At 40.8% G+C, this 22,592-nt stretch overlaps 1 protein-coding gene across 2 annotated transcripts in view; it reads left to right on the top strand.

Annotated features, from left to right (window-relative positions):
* Positions 1–22,592, top strand: part of TENM2 (teneurin transmembrane protein 2) — a 538,424-nt gene that overhangs the window by 367,919 nt on the left and 147,913 nt on the right. The gene's annotated exons all lie outside the window — the stretch shown is intronic.

The raw sequence follows: 22,592 nt of genomic DNA, 5'->3' as shown, positions 1-22,592 counted from the left end.
ACTCATTTCTGATTCCACACCCACCCACGCCACCGCTATCCTCCTCATTGTCTGTCGTTCTGGAGGTTTTTCTAAGTGTTTACACAAACTGGCTGTGTATTTTGCACCTTTTCCAGGACCTTCAACAATACATCGATGACAATGACAGGCTGCACAAACTCTCTAGCTTCTCTAAGTAAATGGCAAATCTATGGCAGCTTGTCAGTATTTTCTGCTAATACTTTCCAGACCTATTTTGTGGGGGTTTTAGTTCATCTCTGGAGCTATTCTCACATACAGTGCTCAAAAGACCTATAAAGAGGTAGTGAATTTTCTCCCTATTCTCTCCTTTTGAAGAAAACTAATTTTTTTTTTTTTTTGGATGCCATATAATCTGACTCAACAGGATAGATACTGTTTGCTGAAACCCCATTTTTTTATACTCATGAGCTTCCATATGTAATTAGTATATACAGTAGTAGGAGAGTGCTGACTGGCTACTTTATTGCTGCTGTCTCTTCAGGCCGGGCCTTCATCCCAGCGTACTCAGTGCTACAGAGCTAACCATCTCTCTCTATTGCTTCTGTAGAAAACCTCAGAAGAATAACGGGCTTAGTTTGATATATAAATAAAAAGATTGGAAAGCACATGATTTATTGAACTTGACAGTTATCATACAACAGCTCTCTGTTTGAGTGATTATGCACATGGGAAGCGATATACTGCAAGTTGAATATTTTAATCATGTGCATAACTTTGAAGTGATGGATTATGAAATGTATTTTTCCTTGGTATTTAGGTTACTGTAATCTAAAGCAAAGCTTTGCAACATGGTTATTGCTTTATACACTTTCGTATACTGTCTAAGACGAGAAAATGTACGGCAATGCATTGACTCTTAATAATTGATGAATGATCTATCTTTTTAAGTAATGACATAAATGATCCGTTTTGACAGAAGTTTTTTAGGTCTTCTTTCCTGACTAAAGAATGATGAGCGCAATAGAGTTGGCTAATGAACACAAGAAAGCAGGTTTAAGGAAGAGAGCATTAGCTCAAGGCTTAAATAATGAGAAGTTACCTGACAAGCTTCGTGCCACACACAGTAAAGAATAAGTATATTGAAGAGTAGCTGTCAAAACCAAAAAATAGCTGCAATTAATCCAGTGAATAAATTTGATGGCTCCACTGTGATCATAATTTAAAGTGATGGAAAAGAGAGAAAAGAGAAAACAAAAAAGAAGTTGCATTGCCTTCGGGGCATGAGAACCACAGGAGGGTAAAAGGGGTGTGCTTTACTTAGGCCGTTCATTACTTTAATTCCCTCACTCTCAGCAAAAGCTCATATGATTCATTCTACACAACAAAGAGCAGGTGTAAGACCATCAGCTATAAGCTAATCCTCCCATTAAATTGCTGGGCCTTGCTGTCCTCCAATAGTATGACTTAAGGTGCTTGGTACTTCAGGTGCTAAATCATCTCTTTATTTTAAAAAAAACCTTTAGAACCTTTCCTTGTTCTGCACTTCTCTGGAGGGTTACCTTCTCCTGGGTATGTACAGAACTTGAGTCCTGGGAAAACTAAATATCCTCTCTCCTGGGGAATGAGCAGCAATGTGAAATACCAGCTGTCCGGCTCTTCTGCAGCTCTATTGGAGCTCCTGAGCTACTAATCCCCAAACTGCTGTGGAGACAAAATAATTCTGTCTTGCTCTGTCAGGAGGAAAAACATTTTTTCTGCTTTCAAAACGGGTGACCAGAATAATGTTCAGATCAGACCAAAATCCCAATTCTGTCCTAATCATTGAGACGGTGGGAGAGTGAGAGCTGTTAATCTCCCAGGAGAGCTGGCAGTTTGGGGATGAAGAAGGATGTTACGTTCCCGCACAGCGCGCAGAGGAAGGGTGCTACTCCATATTGCAGTAACTCCTCTTGATGTATTTTGCTGTCAGAACTTGAGGCATAGGAGAGGCTTTAAAGGTGCTGATAATGTTTTTGTACTGTACATGTCTGCAAATAAAATTTCTTGCTCTCCACCATAGCAGAGGTTATATCACGGGAGTTACGTTACCTAAAAGCAATAGTTATGGAACAAGTCATCAAAATTTGCAGCAAATGGTTCTGCTACTTAGGTTTGTCCATATATCTAGGCTGTGTGAAGATGATCATATCGGTGCTAATCAAAAACTATTGCAGGACTAAATGAAAAAAAAAAAGGTTGGCAAATATGAGGTAAATTAGAGTGAAAGAATACTTTGAAGTTCTCATAGTCTTCAGGATTTCTAAATGATGTGTCTTATAATAAAAGAGATGGGGGAATTGATATGGATAGATCGTTGAAGATGTGGGGTCTATACTTTTAAACATGGGGCTTTCAGAGGACTGCCGAAGATTATGGGTGGCATGGAAAAATTTCTAATGAGGGGTGATTTAAAGAGACAAGCAAAAAAAGTATAACAGGTAGAAAGGAATAAATATTTAAAAAATTATTTAAGCATTCCTGTTGCCTTTCTGATAACGCACAAATAAAAATACAATCAATGCAAAGTTTAAAGCTTTACAAATAAATTAATAGTGCATAATAACCTTGGGAACTTTTTGCCACACTACGTAATTGATGTTAAATAAAGTTACTACCAAGATTTTAAGAATTTAAACATTTGTCAAAATAATGACAGTATGTCTTGTTAGAAGGTAACTTTGGGTTTAATTTTCTTTTTTAAGACACATGTAGATGGATGGTGTATGTGCAAAATACACTTGGTTTTGTACATGTACAGTTTGCCATCTTAGACATACTGTTCTGTACCTGAATTCCTCTACCCTGACGGAGTTCCTGCAGAAACTTTGACAGACATCAGATTCCCCAGGTTGAAAACAAATCAAGCAACTTTGGGCTTTATGTTAAAGGAACAGACAGAGGCAAAAAAAATTTTCAGATTGTTTCCATGAAAAAGAGCATTATAAGATGTTTCTGTGGCTAAGTTTTATACTATTTTTAATTGCTGAGAATACAAAAAATTCACTTCAGTTAACTTTTTCCTTCCACGGTATACAAAATGTTGACTGCTTCTTTAAAGGCAGGTTTATCACTTCTCCCTGTTTCTTCAGTAGCTTCAGCAGCCAGATGCAGATGAAATGCAGAGTATAAGTCGGTAGTATTGCACAACATTTTGATAAATTCCAGCATGCAGTATGTAAATAAAATTGTTCTTCAGTCCTGAGACATACGTCACCTCACAGAGCCCAGGAGCTATTCCTGTTATCAGGGGGTGACATATGAAGAATGTAGAACCAGCCATTCAAATTAGGACATCCTGAAGATATTGGGCTGGTGGTGAAATCCAGTTACAAGAAAGTAATTTATAAAGTGTCAAAAGGAAAACATATACCACACATATTGTCTTTGTCAGAGTGTTCACTTCAGAGGCGAAGGGAGTGATGAAAGCATTTGTCATGTTAAATTAGTTTTTAGCTCTTTAGATTCATGCTGAACTTGGAGGGGAAAGAATATAAAAAAGAAGAGAGAAGGAGAGAAAAAAGAGAGTCACCTTGTGTTTTTCACAAAGTAATTGCTGCCAAACATTAATACCACGTTTTTGTAAGCCCCTACACTGCTCTGATTTCTGCCAGTCTAACTCTGAGCATCAAAGAACATCTGACCATCAACATGTCAGTACATTAAAAATGTGGTAATTAAAAGTATTTAAACTTTCTTTTGGAAAAAAAAAAAAAACACCGAGCTCTTACTTCCTGTGGAAATTAAAAGCTAGAATAGGTTTAAAGATGCTCCACTTGAAAATAGTATCTTGAGGCTCATACTGATAACTTTTAGAGTATTGATGCTATTTTATCTGCTCTTCTCATGTTCAAGAGTATACAGGAAAAATAAACTGAAAATGACAGAAAGAAATTATGAGAATAGCATGCTTGCACTACATCTTTAGTACATATGTGGCACATGAAAATGTTATTATTCATTTATTCTTCAGTGGTTTTTGGCCTTAAAGACACATGAGGTTTAAGATAAATTTCAGGTTTCTGCATAAACTTAAAATAATATATTCGCTTCTGTGCTATAGAAAGGGCTGAATTGCCAAAGGTTCTGGCAGTTAATTAAGCAAATGAAATTTTTTTTTTAATTATTCCCTATATATATTTAAAATTAGAGCTTGAAAAATAGCTGTGCACAGAACAAATATTTTGCATCATAGTAGGTGTTTTGAGGATAAAAGCTGTATAGCCAAATAAATGGTTAATTAATTTGTTTATCCCTTCTGTACCCACAAAAGTATTCATTTGTTTCTGTGACAGTCAGGTAATAAAATTTATGGGCGTTGATATCAACTTGAATTATTTTCTTCCCACAAATGAGTTGGATATTTGCTAATGTAAGTGCTTGTGTGAAATTTCTTCTTCATTCGTATTTCTAATTTCTTCCACTCTTAAGTCCAATTGTCTTTTTGACCCTGATTCCACAGCTCAGGATTCATCAAAACAGTTTGCTCAAGTGGCTATCTTGTGTATCAATTGAGGGTTTTTTCCTCTCTGAGCTGGTTTTGATGAATTGCAACCTCCATTTCATTTGATTTCTTAAGTTACATTTGTTGTTTTTTACTTGTAGAGTCAGAAAACCACTGACTTTGTCTTGTCCAGACTTCACTGAAATCAAATATGCTAGACATTTTGGAAACTAAGACTGAAAAAAGGGAAAATCATGCAAAGATGGAACCTCTGCAAGGCAGAGGTCGCCTGGCTGCCAATCACTGCTATCAGATTCACTTGAAATCAATGTAAACCGAGGGAGCTCTGCATCTTGCAAGATTAGCTGATGACAGAAGGTTCTGTTCTTAAATTTGCATTGAAAATAGGTGTCATTTAAGGGGCAGTAATTAAATTTTAGAATATGCCTGTCATATTCTAAATGTCACGCGTTCAGTGATTCTTATTGACTGCTATCAGTCAATCTGAGAGAGAAAAGAGGAGTAGTAGCTGGGTAAACTTGGCTGATGCTACCGCCAAGAAGAGAGGCTTTGAGCCTTTCAGGGAAAAGCACCTACCCCATTCCATAAGAAAATCATGCACTAGTGCTGGGAATTGTGGAGCCTGGCTCAGGAGCTTTAGATATGATTTCTAGCCTAGCAAGTGACCTATTTCACAGTCCAAAGGTGTGAGAGATTCATAAGGTGAAGGAGCCAATTTTCCAGAATGCTCAGGCTGCTGCATATGCATAATGCCACAAAGAACAGGAGGATTCTCATGTGAAATTACTTGGGTAGTTTGCCTGTGCTTTTCCCGAGTCAAAAATAAAAGCTTGATCTACAGATAGGTTCCAAGAAAAGCCGATGTACCGGTTGTTTTGCCTAGCAGAGATCTCGGAGCTAACAGGGGTAGGTACCTTCCCGTGCGAAGGGGCAGCCTTAGCAGCCCGTTCAGTGCTCATTGCCTTTGTTGAGGATTTTCATACAGTAAACCTCAGCACTTGAAGCTAAAGTGAGACTAATGTTTCCATAACTCACCAAGTGCCATCACGTGCTTAGCACTTGAAATTGAAAACTCTTTCTGCTTAGCTACCAGGTCGAGCAAACACACTCTGAAACTGTGGCAAGAAACAGGAGGCCAGGAGGATGTTTTGTTTTGTGTGTTATTGGGGTTGTGTTTTGGGGGGGCGCATTTTTGTTTGCTTTTTAATGCATATTGCACAACACAATCTAGGATGGGTCTGAGAAAACATTTTTCACAGGTGCTGGTAGTGCTCCCCAGAAGCTGCTAAAATATCGTGCTGTGAATTGGAGTAAAGTAAAGTAGCTGCCTAGCTGATGCTAGCTGTACTAGCTGATGCTGCACGACTCAAAACATGTGGTGTGGTAGTATCACAAAGAGGATCAGTGTGATGTGATAGGATACCAATGGCTAATCTGGAACTTTTAGAGAGGTAGTGTTTAAAATGAGTAGGTTAGCAGGACAACTATTATTTATACAGTACAGGTCTTGGCTTTTTCTACTCAAAGCTGCAAGAATGGCTTCCTTAGAGATGCTTGCTTTTTTTTTTTTCCCCCCTCAGTTGTCCTCAAATACACCATCATTGTCCTACCATGCACAAATGAGAAAATATCCAGGGTTTCATAACGGCTGTGGAACAGAGCCTATTCTCACTTTCATCAGTGCAAATACTGAATATTATGAGGTTTTTTAGTAGTCTAGAATTTAATCCCAGAATCACAGGTATGAAGTCTTATCAGGGCAAAGGGATAGCAGAGATAAGTAGATGCAAAACACATCTCGCAGGAAGTCAGGGGGGAAAATGATGAAAAAGCTTTGAGATACTTCAGTGAGACATGCTTTATAACCTAGCCCAATGTGCTGAGATGAGACCATTTTTCAGGGGAAGGGTGAGCATGAGGGATATTGAAGATGAAATTTTGCTAATATAATGCCAAGTCAGAGATACCTATCAAATAAACCTGTGGTCATTCTCTCTGAAATGCCAATGTTCAATATCAGAGCAAAATGTCTCATTTCTCCCTAGGGAAGTGTTGCTCTGTTAGCAACTCTTTGTAGGGAGATCACCAGTTGATCATTTATGGATTCATTCATATTGATTATTTGTTGCCGTGCTTCTTTGTTAACTCACCGGGTTGTTTTGCACTTAGTGTGCTTACGGATTTTATTTATTTAAGTGTAGAAGTCCATGCTTGCCTTTAGGAATAGAACTGTTGCTCAGTGGGGTAATAACAGATTGGGAGAGGTGACATGGATTCTGTGTGGCTGATGTAGCTCTTAAAACATTATTATAATAAGCCATGAAAAACCCACAAATAAAAAATACTTAAGTGTACTGAAGAGGCAAGTGAATATTCAAGTGAATATTCAAGGAACTTGCAGAAAGACAAAATATAAAACCAGGAATTAAATTTAAGTTGTGAAAATAGTAAGACAGGGCAACACACTATAGAAATTATGGAGCAAAAGCAGTTGAACAGTAGGAAGAGAAATGACACATCACTATGAAATGACAGAAAACTTTACTCACTATATAATATTATGTGATGCAATAAGCTCCTTTCAGTAATTTAAAAAAAATACTCTTTAAGAAACAATTTTGGGGTTCATTTCAGCTTTTGCTTATTCAGGCTTTAAGTCTATGTAGTCTTGCTGCATCATACTTTGAGCTACCTGCTCACTTCGCTGTTCAGATACAAAAAATCCCAGCCATCTGATATATTCTAGATGTCCAGTAATGAAGTCATTGACTCGCCAAGTCAGTGAGTTGAATATCTAGCATACCATATTCATGTTCAGTTATGCCTTGCTATTAATTCTTTATATGACAGCCTTGTAGGAAAAAAAGCATCTTCCATGACAACGTATCTGATCCCTGGGGTAAATTTTGCACTCGGGTTTAGGTTTACAAAGTTATAGGATAGCACAGGTTGGAACAGACGTCTGCAGGTCTCTAGTCCAATCTTCTGCTTAAACCTGGGTCAGCTCTTAAGTCTAGTCTGCTCTTGAAGACCCCCAGAGATTGGGCAACCTGTTCCACTGCTTGAGTGTCCTCATGGGGAAGAAGTATTTCCTTACATCCAGGTTAAGCCTTGTTTCAATGTATAGCCTTTGTCTCTCGTGCTCCTACCATGTTATACCAGTGTGAAGAGCCTGGCTCTATCTTCTTGATGACCTGTAGGTATCGGCAGGCTACTCTAAGCCCTCATAGCCATCTCTTCCCCAGGGTAGACAAACCCAGCTCCCTCAACCCCTCCTCCCAGGGCAGGTGCTCCAGGTCTCAACCATGCTGGTGGCCTCCCCTGGACTTGCTCCAGTTTATTGATGTCTTTGTTGTATTGGGAGGCCCAAAACTGGATGTAGTTTTCGTAGAAGCAGACTCATAAGTGCAGAGCAGATGGGCATAATCATGTGGCCCAGTCTCCTGGCTGTGCTTCTGTTCCCACAGCCCAGGATATTGCTGGCCGCCTTTGCTGCCAGGGCATGTGGCTGGCTTGTGTTGGGTTCTCAGTCTACTGGGACCCCAGGGCCTTTCCCACAGAGGGGCTCCCCACCCAGCCAGTCCCCAGTTTGTACCACTGCAAGGAGTTACTGCCATTTCAAGTGATTTGCGGTATTTTTGCCTGAACAATGAGTGCGTGACTACTCTAAGACATGTAGTCCTTTCACTGAGCATGAGTGAATGTTTGTTTGCCACAACAGAATTTGACCGTGATGGGTATAGGCGAGCCAAAGCCTGTTCTATTTAATAGAGCAAGGGGCGTAGGAATAAGAGGCTCTTTTTCTGACTGATGCATGTATCCTTTCTCAGTATTGAGGCAATTCATGTCCTACTTCATTTCTCATAATTTTTTCTGATATCAGATGCTTGAATTACAATGCCAAAATGAAGAATATAGTTGGTTAGTAAAGCCATGTTTTGACTTGTATGTTGAGCAGATTTGATGAGAGAATCACTATTGAGCCCCACTGTGTGATTATTAGGCACTATTAATGTCTTCATCTTGGCTGTTACTAACTAATTACTAGAAAAGACAAGCATTGGTATTAATATAGCTCCTGAATGGAAAAGGAATTTCATTCTCTTATGTTAATCTTACAGGACCTTACCTAAAACTTTAAATCTGCTCTGGGTTTAGTTTGTTTTCTTCTCTGGGATGTCCAGATTTATCCCCCTGTGTTCTGTTTAATTTTTAAAAGGTAATATACATAATGCATAATAGTGCTGCAGTTAATTTAATTTTAAGCTTTTTTTAATTTGCTGGTTGGTTGATCAGCTGGTTTCTTCCAACATTTTTCTTACTAAATACTTTCTGAGGAAAGCCATAGAACAGAAGATGTTTTCGCGTACTACTGCCAGTGTGGCAGAATGTGTTCCCCGTTTGCTGGATGCGAAGGGGTACCCTGTTTGTGTGGCGCTTTGTTTGCCTTGCAGGAATGGACCTGGCTTAGCCAAGACTCTTTGAAAGGTCAGTCAGTCTATTGCATATATGCTGTCTGGACCTGTATGTTAACAGTTGCTTGGTTTAAATCCGCCTGGCTTAGCCAAGACTCTTTGAAAGGTCAGTCTATTGCATATATGCTGTCTGGACTTGTATGTTAACAGTTGCTTGGTTTAAATCCAAGTGCACTGCACTATTTTTGCAATTACGTTTTAGATTTTGTATATTTGCATCTTCTCCTTTCAATTTATTCGTTCCTCCTACAAGAGACTTCCTACTTTCTGGGAGGTGCAGATGACTGCACGTAACTACTGCAGTAATCAGAGGCTGAAGAACTATGTGAGGAAGGCAGGAGATGATCAGAAGGCCCTATCCATCTCTCTTTCAGCGGGAAGCAAGGCATAAACTGCTGGTCCTCATTATCCTAATTTGGCCACATAATCCAACTTCAGTGCTATTGTACCAACAACGAGTGCAAAGCCAACCAGCTCCTGTCAAAAGGTTTGGCAGTGTAGCTGAAATAATTCTCTGTAGTTAGAAGAACAAAATGTGTAATTCTAGGGGAGCTAGTTTGATCCAAGGCATGTGGTTTATCAGCAAACTCAGGTTTTTCTCCTGATAGTTGGGATCAGTCTCAACAGGATTGGAGTTGTGAGGGTAATGTTTTATTTTGCAGAAGAAAGGAGATTCTTCTTCTGTAAGAATGTACTGTTACTAGAGGAATTCTCTGTTAAGTTATTAAAAGTCTTTAAATGAGAGGAAAATGGTGCTTGATATGCTGAGAAAATTAATAAATGCTGGGAAAATGTCAGGAGTACACAGCAAGTATCCCGAGGTAGTACAAGGGCAGGTGTGAACTTGCGACATCTCTGCTGGTCTGTGGTAAATGCAAAATACTTTAAAGTGAAATAGAAGTTAAACAGTTCCACAGCAGGCATACTAACAGTTCCCAAAGAAAGGCACTGGAGCATCGTAGTCACATTTACCTTGCAATAACGGGTTATTATGCCTATATCATATAAGGTCTTGTCCAAGGAGAGAAATGTGCTTGTTTATAAGAACGTGGTGCGGAGCTGGGGCCTAAAAATAGAGAATCATGTTAAAACTGGCCACAAGGTAGCAGAGAGCACGAGGAGAAAGGACATGCAATTTGAGCCCATAAGATTTATTGAGCCAAAAGTTTATTTCACCTGTTGTTTCCTTCTTCGTGTATCTCCCCTTGTACATCTTGAGACTCCATTAATCACTGACATGCAAAAACCCAGCCACAGGGGAAAAGAGAAAGAAAGAGCCCATAATGGAGCCTGCTCATTAAGAAAAGCTCAGGGATCTGATTAGTCTCACTCTTGCATGGGGGGCTCTTAACCTTTTTTTTTTTTTTCCTCTTTTTTTTAACGTTTTTATGTCATTTTAACTCTTAAAATAATGTTGTTGTCTTTATAGCCAGAATTTATTTTGAACCTTAAAAACATCCAAGTTCTTTAACATGGGTCAGGGATTTGGGGCTTGGTTCATTACGAGTGTTAGGGTCTTTTTCACAAGAAGAATTTTTCTGAACCTCTGGAGGCTTTCTGAAAATCCTAAAATAAATAATAGAAAAATAGTGATTTAAAACCTAATTTCTAATACAAACCAGGCCTGGCTGTCTAGATGAAGAATAAGCTTCAATAAATGGGAGACAGACGCAAGTCTCTTCAGTATGAAGAGTAGCGAGGATGCAGAAATAGAAATAGGTTTTTCATTACATGAGGGATTATGCTTGGGCCAGAAATGCCAAATATTCCGTGGACCGCAGCTGCACTTTCTGTCTGCTGTTGTATTAGCTGGTAATAGTAAAACAATGATGTGGTGGTAGAGACAGCTATTTGTTCTCAAAATACAGAAAAGTTGTTTTCCTTTTCTTTGCTTGGATTGCCATGTTGTACTCCATGGCATATCTTAAGCTTCTATCCTTTTGCAGCAAATGGGCTGCAAATTAAAATATATATTCTCCTTGAGCACCACCTGAGGATGCACGTACAGCTGCTGATGTGCTCCCTTAGCCAATTTTTTCTTCTGTCGTTCTGACACTCCTTAGTCAATTCAGGGACTCGTTATTTGCTTGCACAACCTGGGTCATTGCAATTGCCCAAGCAGCCACAGGGAAGTGCCGCCAATTAGGCCTGCGGCTAAGGAAGTGTGTTACTGTTACCGAAAGCAGCGGATTTATAGACATTCAAGAAAACAGCAAGCTGCATCTTGCTACTCGATTGGTTTTCTGTCATTTGATCAGCACTACCCTCTCATATTAACAGAGACTGGAAATAGTATTGGTTTTCAGGCTGTAGTTTGGTGAAGGTTTTCACTCAATCTCATCTTAGAATATTTCTAGAGGGAAATTACTGAGGTTGAAAAGCTGTGATTTCAATCTCTTCTTTTAGAATTTATTTAGATCTCCGACAGAACGAGTTTTATCTTTTGTTTTAGGACAAATAAAGGTTTAACAACATCTAGTACACGCAGTTCTCTTCATCTTTAGAATTTTTTTTTCCTATCAAAAAACTATGCATGTTCCATCTATAAAACTCACTGTGAAAACAGTCTGCTTAACTCTATTTGGCCGTGCTATGAAGTATTGTTTTAATACGTTGTTTGACTTTTTAAAGTGAGCATTCATAAATCACTCATCTTTTCTCCCACATTTACCAGTGGAAAACTGTAAACAGCTAGAACAAAAAAAGGCTTTTAAACACAGCGCAATTTGCTTAACTTTGATTTGAAACTCCTGGAATACTAGGTAGATGACAGGTAAATTGAAGGAGTGGGAATTTCCTTTTCTTTGGCTCTGTGTGCATTTGAAAATGTACGGTTTGGGCTGTGGTTTCCATGATTTAAGGAACAGGTTATTAGTCATTCCTCAGGGAAGGGGCAGCACGTGCCCTTGGACTGACTTCATCAAACCCATCCTTTTCTTTACCTTTTGAACATGGAGCCTTATCCTGAGCAGAGATCTGAGCTTTTCCTAATAGAAATGTCCAAACCAAAGCTCAGGGCCCAAAGCTTAGGAATTCTAGATCTCTTAAAATTTTTTTTCAGCTATCCTTTACATACAGCAGATTTTGTTTTAAATGCTGTCCATTAGCAGCTTCTGCTGCATACTACAGCTTGTGTGCTCTGACAATCCCAGAGCAGTTTGCAAAAGAGGTAACGGCTGCATGGATTGCATACCTTGCTTTTTTTTTAGTGTAGTCATGGCTCTGGAACCATCTATACTTTTTTATAGTTGCAGAAAGCAGTTTCCTAAGTTCAGGGGTTTGACACATGGACGAATTCCAGCAGATCACCAGTAAGTTCCCGTGTGGATTCTTTTAGCCAAAATTTGTGAGTTTTCTTACTCAGCCTTACTGTGTGACCCTAAATCTTTCTGTTTGCAGAGACAAAAGACTTTTGCATTTCTTGAGAGGTAAAACAGGCCTCAAATACCAAGGGTAAGCTAGGGGGGTTGGAGGTGGCAGTAATAGTGTCTTCCTTTGCTCAGTAAGGTTGCTCACTGAAATCTGCAGGTGAAAGATTTACTGATTTGATCAGAGGGCAGGAGACAGGCTTTGAAAGTAAGTTGAGTCCTTTAAGCGGTCCCTGTTTAGCTAGTCTCCATCATGAATGGTTAGGCACGCGGGTACTTGTAGGTAAAGGTGAAGGCCACATTTGTATGGAAGAGGACAGTAAATCTTTGTTTCCCTTGGCTGGAAATTTAAAAACAATCATGTCCTTTCTTGGCTGAAGGAAACTACAAAATCCTAGATGCTTTCTCCTCACTTGAAGTGTCTGTGGGGCTGTGAGGCTGCTTCTGCCGGGATATCTTTTGTTAAGTGTGATTTACATCAACACGCGTGTGCACTGTGCAACGTGTGTTCATGCTACTTACCTGTGCCGGCTGGGGACTGGGGAGGCCTTTGAAATCCGTGTGTGCCATCTCTGTGAAAACATCGCCTTTGTCAACTCAGGAACTGGAAATCCTGCAGTCATTATCCCTGGTTTTCAGTAATATAGATGCCCTGCGTGCCATTTACAAATTGAGACATTATTGCTTAGTATAAAATGCCATTTCAGTTTGAACACTCTGACTAGTCTGGTAAGATAAAGATAATATTATTCTATGATAGTTTTACCTTTCAAAGCTTTTCCTAAATATAAACAGAGTTTTTCCCTAAAGCCTTTTCTTGGAAGTTAAAGGTCCAGATTGAAATGGGAAGCTTATGATAGAGTTTGGGCTGCAGATTATGAAAAGGCCAAATTTGTAGTAGACAGAATTATATTATACATGTCTCTAGTTTGCTTATGGTTTGTGTTCCTGTGTATGGATATCTACAAATTGAACTGAATTCTATATATTTTACTGAATTCTATCACCTGCTTTTTGTTGTGTGTTACTAGATGCACGTAAGTCATATGTAGATAATATTTTGTGCTATACTAAAAATAACTAAGATTACTATAAATTGACCGAAACAATGAAAATATTTCCCCTATTTTTTTAGCTTGCTTATTTTATGTATTTGTCAGAATTTTACCCGAGGCCCATTCTTGAAAATATTCCATATGTGCCTGTCTGAAGTTTGTTGGAAATGCACGTGTAAGTAAAGTCAGGAATGGGAAAATTAATCATAGTTTGTGTGGGCTTTTCTGCAGCAGGGGAGAAGTTTACAAAAATAGCTGAGGCAGTAACTGGAAATACTTTTTGTCGTGAAATGCACAGTATCTCGAAGTGTTTAAGATTTTGGAGTAATCTAGTACATATTGGCCACCAATACTTACTTGGCAATGAATTATAAAATTGTACTCCTTTATAATGAGAAATGTGACTTAGACCCATCGGTTTTCAGGGTGGGCTGTAGTTTCAGTGCAGTGTTTTGTATCAGTTTTAGTAGAGCGTGCTTGAGGTTCCCTGAACACTAAATCTAGACTTTCACAACAGATTTACACATCAGCTGGGTCTGGAGAAAACTGCCATTCCCTCTGCACATTTTTGTGAAAGAGGGCACTAGAGAAAGTCTTCAGGCAAAAGCCATTGAGGACAAAGCAGTTTATCCCAGTTATGAAGGTGAGGAAACTCCCTCTAACTCTTATTTTGACAGGATGGATTTAAAACCAGCCCATGGTTGGGCAAAACGCAAGCTGAAACTATTCTTGGGCACCTCTGAAGCTTTAAAGCAAAGTTTTCTCTCTGTTTCACTGGCTGAAGGTTAGATGCAGTCTCCTGTGAGCATGGATGGAGGGACGGGGAAGGTGGGGAGGACAGTGCAGATTTTTCACTTCCTCCTCCCTTAACGTAAGATCATCTGGATTTGACCGTCTGTTTCTTCCCTGCCCTTGACAATGGTGCCAGCACCACTTCACAGTGTCTCTCTGGCACCATCAATCTGTTGTATGAGCTTGCAAGTCAGAAATGGGCTGGGATGCCATGCTAGAAAAACAAATAGCTTTGGTGTCCTAGCCAAGGACTAACAGATGGGGCAAAATTCTACTATTCTCTTAGTAAATCTTGCTAGAAATTTAATAACCAGCTTTTTCAAGTTCAGCTGAAATAAAGTAAGCCCCAGGTGTACAAAAGGAATGACGTGTACCACCTTGTAGCACTTGCCCCTGTGGTTGTAGTTAGGGTTGATAAATTTCTTTTAATCATAACTCCCCTGCCCCCAGTTGTATTTCATTATGGACATTTTAATTCTTGGAAGTCTGGACATCTTCTAGATGACCCAGATATTGCTGATGTCTTTCAAGAAAATGCAGTTTTAATTATGCACTTGGATTTTATTAAGGGAAAATACGTATTCTGTGGCACTCATAATTAACCAAAAGTTCATGTAGAAGCCATTATTCTAAATTTTATTTGCCTTAAGAAAAAGCGAGCATCTTATTTAGGAGCAATAAAAACTTTGTAAGTTTTATTTATTTGTAAAGCAATAGCTGCTGTGATTGAAATTAAACATGGAATCATGCTGCTTCTGATTAATTCTCGCACAGAAGAGCCAAAAGAAGGGCTTGATTTTTCTGTAAATAGGCTAAATTAGCTTCTGGTAAATAATGATAGTTGGAGGAATTGAAAAGAAAGACAAAAGTTTTATTTCCTGCTCAGTGAAATTACTTACTCATTTTTAAAGAATAATTCTTAAAGTTAAGGCTATGATTCACTGTTTTCTAGAATTGAGATGAATAATAGTTAATGCTAATTTAGGTTATAAGCACTTTACTGTGGGGAAAGGCAATGTTACTATTCCTACATTCCAGATGACTAAATGGTGTTTCAGTAATGTATAAATTTTACATTACTGTAAAAAATGGATCTTGGGTCTGCTGGCTTTGAGTGTGTTTTGAGTAGTATCAGGCTCTATATTCTGGTATTTAACAGTAATGTAATAACTAGATGTAAGGAAGAGCATTGGGTTTCAGAAAGAGATCATAGCACGAGGTGGTGAAGTATGATAGGCAATTCATGCCTATTTTCAGGTAGCTGAGGAGGAGAGATCTGTGTGTGTGAATGTTTGTGTCTGATAATGAAGCGACTTCTTCACCAAGCGCTGGAATGATAACACGAGATTCACTACTACTACTACTACATTTGGAGCAATGTTTTAACATTGTTTTCCCTTACAGGAGGCAAAATAATTTGTTCTAGCTAGCATCTCAACACTTTTATTTGCGAATGGAGATCGCATCGGAGATGTCCAGATCGGAGGCAGCCTGGGCTGCAGTGATCACGCGCTGGTAGAGCTCACGCTCCTGAGGGAAATGGGAAGGACAAAGAGTATAGTCAGGACCCTGAATTTTAGAAAAGCCAACTTCCAGCTCCTCAAGGAGATAGTCAGTAGGACTCCCTGGGAAACGGCCCTCAGGGACAGGGGAGCAGAACAGAGCTGGCAGATCTTTAAGGAAGTGGTCCACAGAGCGCAGGAGCTATCGATCCCTAGGTGTAAGAAATCAAGCAAAGAAGGGAAGAGACCAGCGTGGTTGAGACAGGAGATGCTGTTCAAGCTAAGGAGGAAGAGGGAACTGCACAGGCAGTGGAAGCAGGGACAGGCATCCTGGGAAGAGTATAGGGAAGTGGTCCGGTTGTGTAGGAATGGGGTCAGGGAGGCGAAGGCGCAGCTGGAGCTTAACTTGGCTAGGGATGCAAAGAATAATAAAAAGGGATTCTACAGGTATATCAGCCGGAAAAGGAAGGTTAAAGAGAGTGTACCCCCGCTGATAAGCGAGACCGGCAGGCTGGTAACAGCAGATGAGGAGAAGGCTGAGGTACTCAACAACTTTTTTGCCTCAGTCTTCACTGGCAGCCTCTCTCCTCACCCCTCTCGAGTTGATGGATGGCATGAGGAGGCCTGGGAGGGCAAAACCCCTCCTGCTGTAGGAGAAGACCAGGTTCGTGACCACCTGAGGAACCTGAATACACAGAAGTCCATGGGACCTGATGAGATGCATCCCAGAGTCCTGAGGGAATTGGCCGATGTAGTCGCTAAGCCACTCTCCATAATATTTGAAAAGTCATGGCAGTCAGGTGAAGTCCCTGGTGACTGGAAGAAGGGCAACGTTGTGCCCATTTTCAAAAAGGGTAGAAAGGAAGACCCTGGGAACTACCGACCTGTCAGCCTCACCTCTGTGCCTGGGAAGATCATGGAACAGATCCTCCTAGAAGCTATGCTAAAGCACATGGAGGCCAGGGAGATAATTCGAGATAGCCAGCATGGCTTCACCAAGGGCAAGTCCTGCCTGACAAACCTGGTGACTTTCTATGATGGAGTGACAGCATCAGTGGACAAGGGACAACCAACAGACGTCATCTATCTGGACTTCTGCAAGGCCTTTGACACGGTCCCCCACAACATCCTTCTCTCTAAATTGGAAAGCTATGGATTTGATGGGTGGACTGTTCGGTGGATAAGGAACTGGCTGGATGGTCGTGTCCAGAGGGTAGTGGTCAACGGCACAATGTCCGGATGGAGACCGGTGACAAGTGGTGTCCCTCAGGGGTCCGTACTAGGACCGGTGCTGTTCAACATCTTCATCAATGACTTGGACAGTGAGATAGAGTGCACCCTCAGCAAGTTTGCAGATGACACCAAGCTGAGTGGTGCGGTTGACACACCAGAAGGCCGGGATGTCATCCAGAGGGACCTGGACAGGCTGGAGAGGTGGGCCTGTGTGAACCTCATGAGGTTCAACAAGGCCAAGTGCAAGGTCCTGCACCTGGGATGGGGTAACCCCCAGTATCAATACAGCCTGGGGGGAGAAAGGATTGAGAGCAGCCCTGCCGAGAGGGACTTGGGGGTGCTGGTGGATAAAAAGCTGGACATGAGCCGGCAATGTGCCCTGGCAGCCCAGAAGGCCAACCGTACTCTGGGCTGCATCAGGAGGAGCGTGGCCAGCAGGTCGAGGGAGGTAATTCTGCCCCTCTACTCAGCTCTGGTGAGACCTCACCTAGAGTACTGCGTCCAGCTCTGGAGCCCTCAGCACAAGAAGGACATGGAAGTGTTGGAGCGGGTCCAGAAGAGGGCTACTAAAATGATCCGAGGGCTGGAGCACCTCTCCTATGAGGACAGGCTGAGAGAGTTGGGCTTGTTCAGTCTAGAGAAAAGAAGGCTGCGGGGAGACCTGATTGCGGCCTTTCAGTACCTAAAGGGGGCCTATAGGAAAGAGGGGGAAAACCTTTTTAGTAGGGCCAGCTGCGTTAGGACAAGGGGTAATGGTTTTAAACTAAATCGGGGTAGGTTTAGGCTAGATATAAGGAAAAAATTCTTTACAATGAGGGTGGTAAACCACTGGAACAGGTTGCCCAGAGAGGTAGTGGAGGCCCCATCCCTGGAAACATTCAAGGCCAGGTTGGATGGGGCTCTGAGCAACCTGATCTAGTTGGCGGTGTCCCTGCTGACTGCAGGGGGGTTGGACTCGATGACCTCTAGTGGTCCCCTCCAACCCAAAACATTCTATGATTCTATGATTCTATGATTCTATGATTCTATGATTCTATGATTCTATGAATAACTGACTTTCTGTTAGTTATTTTGATGAAGAATATTGGTATACTATTTAAGATGTGTTCTGATATTCTATTACAACTTAATAGGAGGGTCAGTTGAGCTTTGGGGATCTGTGTGTCAGAGTGTTTCTCACTGTCCTGCTCTACCTACCCACTTGTTCCCCAGCTACCTTGATTTTCCCAGGTAACTTTATGCAAGGAGAGGGCTGTAGCCTTGGGTGCTACCAAAGCAATTAGAACCTTCCTCCGGTCTTTTAGGATGCAGGACTTGCTCTCCCAGCACAACCTTATCTATCCATTTTTATTTCAGGACCCCAAATTATCATCCCCATGGGGCAAAGTATTGCTTTTCAGGCTGTTTGCTGAGGAAATGCTGCTCCTTGGGGAAGTGCAGCTATTTCTGCACTTTTTTCCTCCTGTAAGCTGAGCAGAGGGGAAATAGAAATCAGCACTGCCCAGCTCTGAGAAGGCTCTGTTGAGGGGAGCCAAGCCCATGACACGATGTGAATCCACTGGTCCTTGCCCGGATATCAGTGTGACACCCTTTGCCTACACTCACTGCTAAGTCACTTTTTACCATTATTTTAGCTGAGGTATGGTACTTTTCCAGAATAAAAAATTATAGAGGAGCAGTTTCTTCAGAGCAGGAGTGAAGCTGGACCACTTGGTGAGTTTTTCAGTGCTATTCCTATTCTGAGAATAATTGGCAAATATTAGGTTCTGGGACTATCAGTCTAGTGTCTTTTATTAGCAGGATATTCACCTTAAAAAATAAAATGAGTTAAAATACAGTATAATGTGGCAGAAGCTGTAACAATAATAATTAAATACATTACATTAATGCTCTGTTCTGAAGGGAAGAAGACAAGTCTTATTCTATTTCCCATACAACTTGAAGAAAAGGACTTTACAGAACAGGGAAAAAGAGCAGTGTGTTATTTCTGCTTTCTGGTTGATCTTCTTTTGGAGGGAGCAGATCCCAACCCCCTAGTGAAACTTTCAGAATTACACTGATTGCACAGTAATCTGCCCTTTCCCACCTCTGGTTTACTCATCCATCTTCTAATGCTGATAGTACACACTCCTTCCTTCAATGCCATCACGTGTAGGAGTAGCTCTGTTATGTTTGTGTTACTGTTAGTGGTGATAACATGTTTTCTCATTTAAGAATCTGTAGGAAACATGAGTCTGATTCCAAGGAAAGTAATTTGTATGTTACTACTGAAAAAAAAATTATAAGGCCTTGCAAAAGAAAGATAAAATATAGGGAGATGTGAACGTTAGCAGTACCTATTTGTTTGTAATGTTGACAACTCTGTTTGCTAACATTCCCAAATTGCTTTTAAAAATTTTAATAGTTGTTGTGTGGAGAAGACAGTGAATATTTTGATTTTGACAGTTAAGATTGTGACTTCATCCAAATAACCTGATACAGATTAATTAGGAGGGATGTTGCGCAAAGCTGCTTTAAATCGCTTGTGTTTCCATGATACAGATTAATAAAACTAGATTTATTTTTCTTGATCATTAAAGTTTGGCTCTGTAGAATTTTGTTCAGGTTTTGGATAGCTTTTTATTCTTTGATTTCTCTGTGGAATTAGTATAGAACAGTACAAGTTTTCTTGTTGATGTATATGAATTGAAACACAGCTGGGTACGTCTTATTTTACTGCTTTGAAGATTGCTCTTTAAGTGCTTGTATTCTGGTGCAATGGCAGCGGTATGCAGTGCATTGTGCTACTAAAAAATTCAATAGCTTCACTCTACAGCATTCGTATGCCACTGCCTGAGCATTTCTGCCAATAGGTCGCATGTGCAAAGAGAGTCAGAGTCCTCCTCCTTCCTGTCTTTTCCTCATCCTCTCCCCAGGTTCCATATATTTTGTCAGTTATCGCCACAACAGGTGTCTTACGTCAGACAGAGGCCAAAAAAAATGTGAATGAACTAGCACATAATTTAGCAATTGATTTACAAAGCAGACGCTGAAGGGAAAAATGCTTCTCTCTCTGATATCAGCGGGCAACCACTAAATCATCAGCCTACAGGAAAGCATAGTACAGCCATCCACAAGGAAGTTTTAAGGTAAACTATGCTAAGCAGCATGCCATGGCTGGCAGCTGGAATATATCAAAGAAGGGTGACGGAGCAGAGCCTGTTTCTGTGCCGGGGTTAGACCCGGGGACCGGCTCCAGGACGGTGCAGCTCCTGCCCGGCCGCCCTCCCGGCAGCTCCCGGGCAGGTGTTCACATGAAGTTGGTTTTGCCATCCATGTCACAGCTAGTTGTCCTTCGCAGTGCTTGTGTCAAGAAAACGTTTTAGTAATGATAAATTCATATTTGTCTTTTAGAGGAAAAGGAGGAAAACCAGCAGTATTACGTTTATCTTCTGGCCTTTTGCCAGCTCAGTCTCCAGGATGCCAGTGCCTTAGGTACACCAGAGTAATGCTGCTGTGGCCGCTGAGAACTGCGCACGTTTTTAGTTACTGTGTTTGACAGTTTCTGACAAATCCAGCATGAGAATATTTAACTGGGATGTTGCTAAAGTAATTTCTTACATGTCCACTGCGTGGATATTTACATTTACTGAACCACTCGCAAACCTTCCCACATTTATCACGTGTGGTTGTGGTTACAGCGTTTCTGAAGTGGCAGGGGGCCCCCTTTCCGGTGCGGAGCTGTTGCCCTGCCATGGAGGGAGACTCTCCAGAGGCGGAGCGGCCCGGGGGCCGCGCCCCAGCCTGGCTGCAGGCCCCTGCGGGCCTCCCAGCGCCAGCGAGAAGCCAGGAGGTGTGTGAGGAGCTAAGGGGTGACCAGGAACATCTGCAATGTCAACCTGGCCCTAATACAGAAAGAAATCAGTTTCCCAGCTCACAAAACATTTGTTTTGCCCACAATGGATGAGGAGCCCCAAAGGCTCAAGCAGAGAGGATCTGGCCCTTTTTGTAGCTGAGTGAAGACCCAGGCTTTCCTGAGCTGTTTTCCCACTCACAATACTGAGCTCAGTGTTAGAAGCTTTAATTTAAACTCTAAATCATGAAGAAGCTGAGGAAAAGATACTGAGGAAACAATCTTGAGTTAAGACTAAAGGTTTTAATCCCAGATTTCTTAGTTTGGTCTAATTATGAATTAGACGCGGCCCTATTGACGCTGCATTCTCCCTCAGTTCACAAAGCTGACAGTGGTTGTGCCCTTCATGTGCAGAGCTGAGGTGCTCCTTGGCTCTTACAAGGGAAAACTGCAGGTTGCTTTAGTGAAAACCAGTTTTCCTTGCAAATACGAAGGATTTATTGCCATTTGTCTAAAGATATGACTAGAAGTGGTATGGACCAGTTCCTGCAGTTTTCATACAGTCCCGTTGCATTTTTGCACAAGGAATTAAGTTTTATTTCCCTTTTCTCCATGCAGCTGTTGAACTTCAGTTAGATAGCACTGTTCTTGGCTCTCTAGCAATGGGTTCATATTAAGATATAGCACATATGTGGTACTTCGTTGGTTATAGTTGGTCACAGAGCATAAAACTGGTGCTGTGAAGGACGTCTAAGACGCAGTACCGTAGGGCACGTTCTTCCCTCCAGCTCACTTTGGGAGCTGTTTCTGAAATCGGTGGAAAACATAAAATATGCGACAAGTGGCTGTGGAACACTTAAGCTATTTAGGGATACTTTTATTTTGCTATTTCCTGTAATGAAACCTTAATATCCTTGCCACTGAATTTACATGACAGATCTAGCGAATAGCCTAGAAAATGATACCACTAATTAAGAGATACCTTAAGGACTGGGTGCAGATACAGGCAAAATGTATGCGTTATGGCCCCATTCTGCAAAATTTATTCTCACAATTATGGCTATCAATGCTGGCGCAGCTATTCTCAAAAGTAAAGTCTGCATTTGTAGGTAAGATTTTGGAGGCTTGTTCCCCATGTTCTGATGTTTTAAGGGTTGCTAAGTTGCTAAGATACAGGCAGAAAGGTAAGTTTATTTAATACATTTTGTTGAATAAATTTATAAAATATTACAGTGATCTGTGGTTCACTAGGTTATATCTGAGGCTTTGCTGAAGTGGAATTGTCATGAAAAATAGTATGGACTTGATTCATGATTGCATTAGTCCTTTTTCACACTGATATAGCTACATTGAAAATAATAGGCTTACGCCAATGAGGCATGAAAAGGATGCAGGGATGAATTTGGCTCTGTATCTTGAAATGAACTATGTGCTGTTTTCTGTTCATCATTTGCTGTACCTTAAGAAAAATCACAAGGCAAATTACATCAAATCACACTATTAAAAGAAACATTTTCTTGTTCTGTGCAGTAGAACTGATCTGAAACATTTATGTGTTCAGAATTTTCTCAAAAGCACAGGTTTTTTTCCTTGCCCTGTATTTAAAAATTGATAACCAAGGGGAAAAGACTGTTGAGTTATAAAAACAGGGTTTTTTCTTGTAATTGTGTTATCCACTGGTAAAACATAATTGAACTCAAGGTTTGCATTTGCAAATGACCTTGACTAAAGTTTTACAATTCAAAGAACGTATTTAGTGACTTACACTATCTAGAATGGCAGAACCTCTTTATGGGGTGAAACCTGTGTAGCTCCTACTGAGGACGCTGTATTTGGCAAAGTCAGAAAGTGACTCTTTCTGCCTCTTATGGGA

Source organism: Egretta garzetta, unplaced genomic scaffold (assembly GCF_000687185.1).
Source record: "Egretta garzetta isolate BGI_Z169 unplaced genomic scaffold, ASM68718v1 scaffold97, whole genome shotgun sequence".
NCBI lineage: Eukaryota > Metazoa > Chordata > Aves > Pelecaniformes > Ardeidae > Egretta > Egretta garzetta.
Note: the sequence above shows the minus strand (reverse complement) of the source record. Positions and strands in the feature narration are given on the sequence as shown.